The sequence below is a fragment of the Myotis yumanensis genome, unplaced genomic scaffold, assembly GCF_028538775.1.
Source record: "Myotis yumanensis isolate MYYU_CA2020_CCGP unplaced genomic scaffold, mMyoYum1.0.hap1 SCAF_2, whole genome shotgun sequence".
NCBI classification, from domain to species: Eukaryota; Metazoa; Chordata; class Mammalia; order Chiroptera; family Vespertilionidae; genus Myotis; species Myotis yumanensis.
The window spans coordinates 150,644,333-150,654,591 of NW_027223753.1; the positions used below are offsets into that span (position 1 = coordinate 150,644,333).

The following is a 10,259-nucleotide window of genomic DNA, read 5'->3' on the forward strand; positions in this document are numbered from 1 at the left end:
TGTTCCCTTTTTTCCCCCACTGACCCTCTCCACCTTGCACTCACCACCACCAACACACCAGGCCTTCACTAAGCTATTGTCTGTGTCCATGGTTATGCATATATGCATATGAATTCTTTAGTTAATCTCTTCCCTGCACTCCCCTCTCCCGCCTTCTCTCTGAGTTTTCTCAGTCTGTTCCATGCTTCTATGCCTCTGAATCTATTTTGCTCATCAGTTTATTTTGTTCATAAGTGAGATCATGTAATGACAACCTTTTTAAAGGTAGGGGGCATGTTTTAGACATCTTTCTACTTTATTCCCAGTTGAAAGTCAGTATACCTTAATTGCATAAATGAAGAAATGGAGTACTGAGGAAAAGTTCTAACAATTCACAGTTCCATTGGCAAAAGAATCATTGCTGTGAAGCAGTGGTTCTCAACCTTCTGGCCCTTTAAATACAGTTCCTCATGTTGTGACCCAACCATAAAATTATTTTCGTTGCTACTTCATAACTGTAATGTTGCTACTGTTATGAATCATAATGTAAATATCTGATATGCAGGATGGTCTTAGGCGACCCCTCTGAAAGGGTCATTCGACCGCCAAAGGGGTCACGACCCACAGGTTGAGACCCGCTGTATGCTTTTAAGTTTCTCAGGAAGTAATCTCTTCTCGCCCAGTAAATATCCATCATAAATCATGGGAGCAATTTCAGTTTTCAAGTTGTTTGGCTCACCCCATTTTCACTCTCAGGATAATTAGGGCAGATTGAGTTCTAATTATGGTTTTGATTCTCAAATACAAAGGGAAAAAGGTAAAGCCAGGAAATAACCAATCAATGAGACTTCCTAGCTCTGGCAAAAATAAATTCTTTGGAAAACATAAACAATACTTAACTTCTTTTTTGACTGAAAGAATGAGAAGTGAAAGTAAGCCTATTTATATTATTGAGAGAATAGTTTTTAGGGTTATTGGCACTGTATTATAGTTGTATTGGGATTTTAATATTTCAGCTTCAGAAGTAAAGTAGCAATATTGAGTGCTTCTTTAAAAAAATACACTATGTTAAAATACCAAAATGATTTGTTTCTGGAAATCTGCCTGTAGTAATCTGGGTTCTCCAGAGAAACAGATACAATAAGAGATGTACATATCTCCATGTATGTAGAGAGAGACAAAGAAAGAGAGTTATTTTAAGTAATTGGCTTACATGATTGTGGAGGTTGGCAAGTCCAAAATCTTCAGGGTGGGCTGAAAGGCTGGAGACTTAGTTCATGTTGCAGTTCTAAGCCATAGGCCACCTGATGGTGGAATCCCTCTTAGTCTGGGGAGGTCAGTCTTTTTCTCTTAAGACCATCAACTGATTGCATGAGGTGCGCCCTCAAATTATGAAGGGCAATCTGCTTAACTCAAAGTCTACTGCTTTAAATGTTAAATTCATCTACAAAATACCTTCACAGTATTTTTAGAATAATATTTGACCAAATAACTGGGTACCATGGCCTAGACAAATTGACACATGAAATTAATCACCATATTGCTCCAATCTTTTTTATAATCCTGTTAAGTATTTTACTCCTTTTATTCTCTAATATTTGCATGATTTCTTTTATTTTGAGCCCTGTGCATTTATTCGCCATTTTATTCCTATTCTTAAATCTTCCTGTTGCTTCAGATTATTTCACATATCAATTACTTCCACCCCTAAATTAGTTGAAAAGTAAAATTAAATACTTTTCTCCCTCATCCCCCATAGTTAAAAACACAGTTATTTAGTGAATTGTGTTTCAAGAATGCTGAGGTTAAGATCATAGCAATGAAAAACTATGAATGAGCAATCATTCTTTTTATCTGACAATGCAAATAAAGGATTTACAGGCTAATGCTCACACTACATGTTACCACACACCACTAGACAGGGAAACAACTCTGAAATTTATTTGATATGTAATTTCAATGTTTTCCCCATTCCAAGAGTTTAATTTGAGTGGGTTGCGTTGGTTTAGATGTCTGAGGGTCTTTTTAAAGATATTTACACTAATAAAAGAGTAATATGCTAATTAGACTGGGAGAAGTTCTGAGAGACCGGCCAGGGAGGGCAGTTGGGGGCCATCAGGCCAGCTGGGGAGGGCAGTTGGGGGCCATGAGGCCGGCAGGGGAGGGCAGTTGGAGGTGAGCAGGCCAGCAGGCAGAGTGGTTAGGGGTGATCGGGAAGGCAGACAGGTGAGCGGTTAGGAGCCAGCAGTCCCGGATTGCAAAAGGGATGTCTGACTGCCAGTTTAGGCCCAATACCACAAAGATCAGGCCTGAACTGGCAATCAGACTTCCCCCAAGGGATCTCAGATTGTAGAGGGTACAAGCTGGCCTGATGGATCGTCCCCCCCCCCCCCCCATGCCCCCCCTCCATGCATGAATTTAGTGCACCGGGTCACTAGTAATATATAGAAAATAAAATATGTTATCAAGTCTGAAGGCTTGATAAATAGGAGAGCCAATGGTGTAGTTCTAGTACAAAGGCTGGCAGGCTTGAGACTCAAGAAGAATCAATATTTTACTTTGAGTCTGAAAGTCAAGAACAAGCCACTGTCCTGGTTTGAAGGCCACCAGGAAGAAGTCCCTTTTACTCAATGGAGAATCAGCTTTTTAGTTGTATGCAGCCTTCAACTGATTAGATGAGGCACAGTGCATTCAGGAGGTCAGCCTGCTTTACTCAGTTAAATGTTTACCAATTGAAATGTTGATATCATCCAAAACATCCTCATATAAACACCCAGATTAATGTTTAGCCAAATGTTTAGACACCCTGTGGCCCAGGCAAACTGACACATAAAATTAACCATGACAGTATCATAGCTCTACTAAACTAAATGAACACAGACAATAGTGCAGTGAAGGCCTGGGGTGGTGAGAGCCAAATAGAGAGGGGTAAAGTAGGGAAAATGGGAGACATCTGTAATATTCTCAAGAATAAAAATAAATTAAAAAAAAGAAAAAAGAAGGAAGATACACATAAACATCTACATACACTAATAAAAGAGAAATATGTAAATTGACTGTCACTTTGCAATACCCACCAGCCAATCAAGAGTGAGTATGCAAATTAGCGGGACAAAGATGGCAGCCATGGAGCCAGCCAGAGTGGGTGGGAGGCTTGGGTCACCCCTGGCGATGGAGGAAGCCAAGCTTCCTGCCCTCCTGGACTGGTGCCAAAGGAGAGGCATGTGGGCAGCAACCACAGAGCTGGCCTGATCGTGGGAGGCTTGGGTCTCCCGGGTTGGCCGCCAAGGGAGGGCCCTACAAACAGCCATCAGCCCCTTACCCAGGCTGGTCACGCCCCCCCAGAGGGGACTATCACCCCATGGAGGCATGGCTGGCCTGAAATCTGCCCCAGCCCCTCGCCCAGGCCAGCACATTCCCAGTGGGGACCCCTACCCCAATGGGGGCATGGCTGGCCTGCAAACCATCACAGGTCCCTTGCCCAGGCCACCCTTCCCCACAAGGGAACCCCCCACCTTGATCTGGGACACCTTTCAGGGCAAACCAGCTGGCCCCCACCCATGTACCAGGCCTCTATACTAAAAAAAGGGTAATATGCTAATTAGATTGGGAGACCTTCCAGGAGACTTTCTGGATGTTCTTCTGGGAGCAGGGAGCGGGCCTAAGCCATCACTACGACATCCCCTGAGAGCTCCCAGTATGTGAGAGGGGGAAGGTTGGGCTGAGGGACACCCCCCCAGTGCACAAAATTTATGCATTGAGCCCCTAGTCCTATATAATAAAAGCCTAATATGCACATTTTCTCCTCTACTATGAGTTCGACTGGGAGTTTGACAGCTTGCTATGACATGTGCTGACCATCAGAGGGCAACACGGAACATGGCAGGTGTTGGTAGTGCAGTGCTGGCAGCAGGTGGCAATGGAGGAGCTGCAGGCCCCAGTGGGCCCTGACAAGGGTGGGACCACAGCTGGATGGTGGAGCAGGTGAGTGGATGGTGCCAGGCGAAGGTGGGTGCTATCACCCTGCAGATAGTGACTGGCGGTGATGGGGGGTGGGTCCACCAGCAGGCTCCCAGTCACTGAGAGAGTCAGGCGGGGGCCCAGTGATTCAGGATGGGGGGGGGGGGCGCACAGGGAACCGGGGGCCCAGGTGCTACCCAGAGCCTAGAGGCCAGCTGGGACCTGCACTTCCACAACAGATGCTTGCACTTTGATCACTGGCTAGACCTAGGGACTGCACCGTTCATGAATTTCGTGCACAAGGCCTCTAGTTAAATTAGAAAAAAAAAAATTAATGATGAAATTTGAATATTTGCCATAGAGAAATATTATATTAAATATGTATATAATTCCCTAAGATTATTAATTTCTACCAAACAGTTGTCATATTTGGGATATACATTTTAATATTAGAGTGTGTCAGGAAAATATGTCTTATTATGCCTTTTATTTTTAACTAGAGGCCAGGTGCACAAATTCATGCACAGGTGGGGTCCTGCCAGTCTGCCCTGATGGGGGCAGATTGGGACCAGGCCGGCCAGGGGGAGGGAATGCGGGAGGTTGGCTGGCTGGCCCCGCCCCCAATTGGGCTGGTTGGCTGGCCACAGTGTGCATCATAGCGACCAGTTGTTCCAGTCTTTCCAGTCACTTGGCATTTATATATATATACTAGAGGCCCGGTGCACAAAAATTTGTGCACTCAGGGGGAAAGGGGGTTCCTCAGCCCATCCTGTGCCTTCTCGCAGTCTGGGACCCCTCGGGAGATAATGACCTGCTGGCTTAGGCCTGCTCCTGGGTGGCAGAGGGCAGGCCCAATCCCTGGATGCAGCCCCTGGTCAGGCTCAGAGCAGGGCCAATTGGGGAGTTGGGGCGCTGCCCCCTGACACGCACAGAGCAGGGCCCATCAGGGGGGTTGGGGCTCCATACCCTGTCACACACAGAGCAGGGCCCAACAGGGGGTTGAGGAGCTCCCCTCTCTCACTCACAGAGTAGGGCCAATAGGGGAGTTGGGGCACCGCCCCCTGTCACACACAGAGCAGAGTGGATCAGAGGGTTGGGGCGCTGCCCCCTGTCATGCACAGAGCAGGGCCCATCAGGGGGGTTGGGGCTCCATACCCTATCACGCACAGAGCAGGGCCCATCAGGGGGTTGGGGAGCTCCCCCCTGTCACACACAGAGCAGGGACCATCAGGGGGTTGAGGAGCTCCCCTCTGTCACTCACAGAGTAGGGCCGATAGGGGAGTTGGGGCACCGCCCCCTGTCACACACACAGCAGGGCGGATCAGGGGGTTGGGACGCCACCCTCTATCACCCACAGAGCAGGGCCGATCAGGGGGTGGGGCGCCGCCACTGTCACACTCAGGGCAGGGCCAATGGGGAGGTTATGGTTCTACCCTGTCACACACAGAGCAGGGCCCGTGGGGGCGGGGGGTTGGGGGGAGTTGGGGCGCCGCACCCTGTCACACACGGAGCAGGGCCCGTGGGGGGGTGGGAGTTGGGGCACCGCACCCTGTCACACACAGAGCAGGGCCGATCAGGGGGTTGGGGCGCAGCCACTGTCACACTCAGGGCAGGGCCGATGGGGAGGTTATGGCTCTACCCTGTCACACACAGAGCAGGGCCCATGGGGGGGGGGGGGTTTGGGGCGTCACACCCTGTCACACACAGAGCAGGGCCTATCAGGGGGTTTGGGCGCTGCCCCCTGTCACGCTGATCCGGTCCCAGGGGGCCTCGAGGCTCCGCTGATCCAGGTGCTGGGAGGCATATTACCCTTTTACTATATAGGACAGAGGCCTGGGGGCCGGCTGGTTTGCCCTGAAGGGTGTCCTGGATCAGGGTGGGGGTCCCCACTGGGGTGCCTGGCCAGCCTGGATGAGGGGCTGAGGGCTGCTTTCAGGCTGGCGGTTGTTGATTGAAGCTCCCAACGGCTCCTTTTTTTAATTTTATTCTGGGCCAGCTTTAGCTCTGGCTCTAGCTCTGAGAGCAGGTATCTGGTTTGTTTCGGTTCTATAATCGAAACAATGTATAACTTCAGCTCTGAGATCCTGGCCTATATTTGTTAGAATGTTTCAAACTGCCAGCTCAGAGGCCGGCAAGTGAGGCGGGGAACGTTGCAGTCTGCAGTCACTGCAGCAAGCAAGCCTCATGTTCGCTTCCAGCTGCCTGGCTGCCGGCCGCCATCTTGGCTGACAGTTAATTTGCATAAGGATATGCTGATTAGCCAATGGGAAGGGTAGCGGTCTTACGCTAATTACCATGTTTCTCTTTTATTAGTGTAGACTAGAGGCCCGGTGCACAAAAATTTGTGCACTGGGGGGGGGGGGGTGGAGGGGGGCGTACCTCAGCCCGGCCTGTGCCCTCTCGCAGTCTGGGACCCCTCAGGAGATAACGACCTGCTGGCTTAGGCCTGCTCCTGGGTGGCAGAGGGCAGGCCCAATCTCTAGGTGCAGCCCCTGGTCGGGCTCAGAGCAGGGCTGATTGGGGAGTTGGGGCACTGCCCCGTCATGCACAGAGCAGGGCAGATCGGGAGGTTGCGATGCCACCCCTAGTCATGCTCAGGGTAGGGCCGATTGGGGGGTTGGGGCACCGCCCCCTGTCACACTCAAGGCAGGGTCGATGGGGAGGTTGCAGCGCCACCCCCTGTTACGCACAGAGCAGGGCCAATCAGGGGGTTGGGGCACTGCCCTCTATCACCAACATAGCAGGGCCAATCAGGGGGTTGGGACGCCGCACCCTGTCACACACAGAGCAGGGCCAATCAGGGGGTTGGGGCGCTGCCCCCTGTCACGCTGATCCGGTGCCAGGAGGCCTCGTGGCTCCGCTGATCCTGGTGCTGGGAGGAAAATTACCTTTTTACTATATAGGATAGAGGCCTGAGGGCCAGCTGGTTTGCCCTGAAGGGTGTCCTGGATCAGGGTGGGGGTCCCCACTGGGGTGCCTGGCCGGCCTGGATGAGGGGATGATGGCTGTTTGCAGCTGGTCACACACCCTTCAGGGTGGGGGTCCCCACTGGGGTGCCTTGCCAGTCTGGGTGAGGGGCTGAGGGCTGCTTTCAGGCCTGCGATTGACTAAAGCTCCCAAACGCTCCTTTTTTTCTTTCTTTTTTTTTTTTTATTGTAGGCCAGCTTTAGCTCTGGCTCTAGCTATGAGACCTCGGCTGCTGAAAGCTGGTATCTGGTTTGTTTGCGTTCTATAATCGAAACAATGTATAACTCCAGCTCTGAGATCCCGGTGGCTGAAAGCTGGTTTCTGGGGTTTTGTTTAGCTTCTATATTTGTAACAATGTTTCAAACTGCCAGGTCAGAGGCCGGCAGCTGCAGGCGGGGAACGTTGGAGTCCGCCAGTCACTGGAGCAAGCAAGCCTCCCTGTTCGCTTCAGTGCATGGCTGCCGGCTGCCATCTTGGTTGTCAGTTAATTTGCATATACTCACTGATTAGCCAATGAAAAGGGTAGCAGCCGTACGCTAATTACCATGTTTCTTTTTTATTAGTGTAGATGGATGTGAATGCTATCTAGATTGACAGGATCAAAAATATCCAGATAAAGGTAAATAAATTTTAAATATTAATTTATATTTAAAATATTCTAATATTTCAATTTATAATTTTATACTTATTTCTTATTATATGTGGATGTATATACTTATGAGTGTATGTGTGTATTACATGTGTAGTTGAGCATATATGTGTGTTACGTGTGTGTAGATGTAACATTGAGCAAACTCTTATATCCAAAATTATGACATGTGTGTTTATGTATCCATGTGTATTACATATGCACATGAAAAGTGGTATGTGTATGTGTATCATTAGATGAAACATATAAAATTCTTGTGTCCATTAAGCATTAATTAAGTAACATCTTACAGTAAAAATTGCTGGTAAAACATGTTTAATTAATATGTTTAATTAAAGTCTAGCTATAAATGTTTAACTGTGATAAGATCTTTGACAGCCATGGCTAAGATTGCCTACACTACTTTATTTATTTATTTATTTATTTATTTGTTGTTGTTTGTTTAAGATGAAAAGTTTCTTTGCTCCAGTATACCAAATAGGATTCAAGCACTGTTATGGCAAATATACAGAAATATACAGGTCAACGTAAAACAGTAATTTAGTTTAAATGAAGGGAAATCTCTTTAAATGTTATGACAACCTACTCCCAAGAAGAATCTTTTCTTTAGTTAATTGTAAGTTTCAATAAAATAAAGGGTAACAGATTAAATGGAGGTTACTGTGTGAACTTTTCTTAAAAATAAAACTCCAACTCTATTAATCCGTGCCAGTTAAACACTATAATTGTTAAATAAGTGCAAAAAGAGATCAAGGAGTCAGTTACATTTTTTGCTTGAACAGTGCAGATGAAAATGGTCTCTTACAAATACAGCAGGCAGACAGTTAAGACTGATCTAGAACTGTACTAAACTTCAGTCTCAGTGCTGTCATTGTGCTGCCAGGTAAATGCTCATTAGCATGGCACATTTTGTCCCATGATATAGTTTAATGCTAAGACAGATCCCAATTTGTTACAAATACACATAGATTACTATGCTTGTTTTATATATATATATATATATATATATATATATATATATATATATATATTTAAAAAGGCAGTATACATCCGCATACAAAGGCAGGTTTTCCTAGGAGGAATTTATAGGAAGCAGTCTGGGGTGTGCCAGGTAGCAAGAGGCTCCCCAGGAGGAAGTGCTGAGTCAGGCTGAAGGAAGTAACACTTTAGTGTCATCTAATACCATAATAGCCGCCTGGTTCCCACAAGATAATGGTAATTGGGTGCACCGAAAATGGAAACCACATCCCCATCATGACCACAGTTGTACCCCTCCATTACAAGTTGGTGAGTGAGAGAAACCAGTGTGAGACCATTGGCATGATTAAATGTTTCAGAAATGTCCTGTCACATGTGTGGCCAGAACCACATCAATACCCCATCCACTCCATCATCCGGATCTGACCATAACACATCACACGTTGGGCCCTCATGTGGAACTTCTTTTTATTGATTTTTTACAGAGAGGAAGGGAGAGGGATAGAGAGTTAGAAACATCAATGAGAGAGAAACATCGATCAGCTGCCTCTTGCACACCCCCTACTGGGGATGTGCCAGCAACCAAAGTACATGTCCTTGACCGGAATCAAACCTGGGACCCTTGAGTCCGCAGGCTGACGCTCTATCCACTGAGCAAAAACCGGTTAGGGCTCATGTGGAACTTCTTGTAAAGGATCCAGCCTCTGACATGATCCAGTGTATCTATGGGTGGAGAGAAGCCACCGTGGAGCAGAATATCTGTCCCTCTATTAAAGCTGTAAGCGGAAGATAATCAAATAGATCTGTAAAATATTTCCAAACATTGGCATTTCCATACATTCGTAGGCATTCATCTTAAAAGCCATATGCCTGGGTAATTTGCCGGCTTTCGTGGCTCCCTCTCAGTATTGTAATGCGCTCTGGATAAGGCACCTTGAATTGCTACAAAAGTCAAGTCTCCACTGAATACTAACCTCCGTCTACATAGTGGCTCATGAGCATAGTCTGGTGATTTCCCTCCAATTCTAAAGAGTTCCATAAGATCATGGAATTGACCAGGCATATCTCCACAGGTGGTAACAGGACAAAGAGCCTCCTGCACGTTTGAATCTTTTGTTAACATTTCCTCAGCCTCTTCGCACAGCGTCCGCACTTGATTCTCCTTCAGCTGTACACTCTTCATTGCTCAACCAACTGGTCAGCTCCCTGGTAAACACCTGGTCGTCCATGGCAACCGATCCCCATCCCTGCCGCAGCTCTCCCGCCTTCCTTTTCCTCTCTCCCCTCCTCTTATACCTCCCCCCCTCTCCCCCACAAACACATGCCACCATTGCAGGAGCCCTGGAGCCCCCCAGCCAGTCCATGCTCTGCTCAAGCCCAGCGGACAACCTGGATGCAGGGCCTCCAATAAACCCCCAGCTGTACTCGCCCACAGGCCCAGGAATCGCTGAAGGGGTGGGAAATGTGGGGAGAGCAGCCCCTTCCTGCCCCATGATGGCCACCCACCACCCGCAGCCTCCCGCTGGGGGCCTCTCCGGGGTTCCTCCCCTTCTCTCTGGGTTTTTCTCTCCATACCAAAGGAAAGCCACTACAGTTGAGTTATCCTTCACCAATTGTCATTAGTCCATAGTTATGTCATAGTCAAGAGAAAAAAAAAGGGAAATTGTAAACGAGAAGTCCCAGAAGAAAAAACCAGATTCCACTTTTTGTTATAAATTGGGAGAAA

The 10,259-nt window shown here is 47.7% G+C and overlaps 1 pseudogene; it reads right to left on the bottom strand.

Annotated features, from left to right (window-relative positions):
* Positions 1–8,638: 8,638 nt before the first annotated feature.
* Positions 8,639–9,762, bottom strand: LOC139002154 (serine/threonine-protein phosphatase 2A catalytic subunit beta isoform-like; annotated as a pseudogene).
* Between the last annotated feature and the right edge of the window lie 497 nt (positions 9,763–10,259).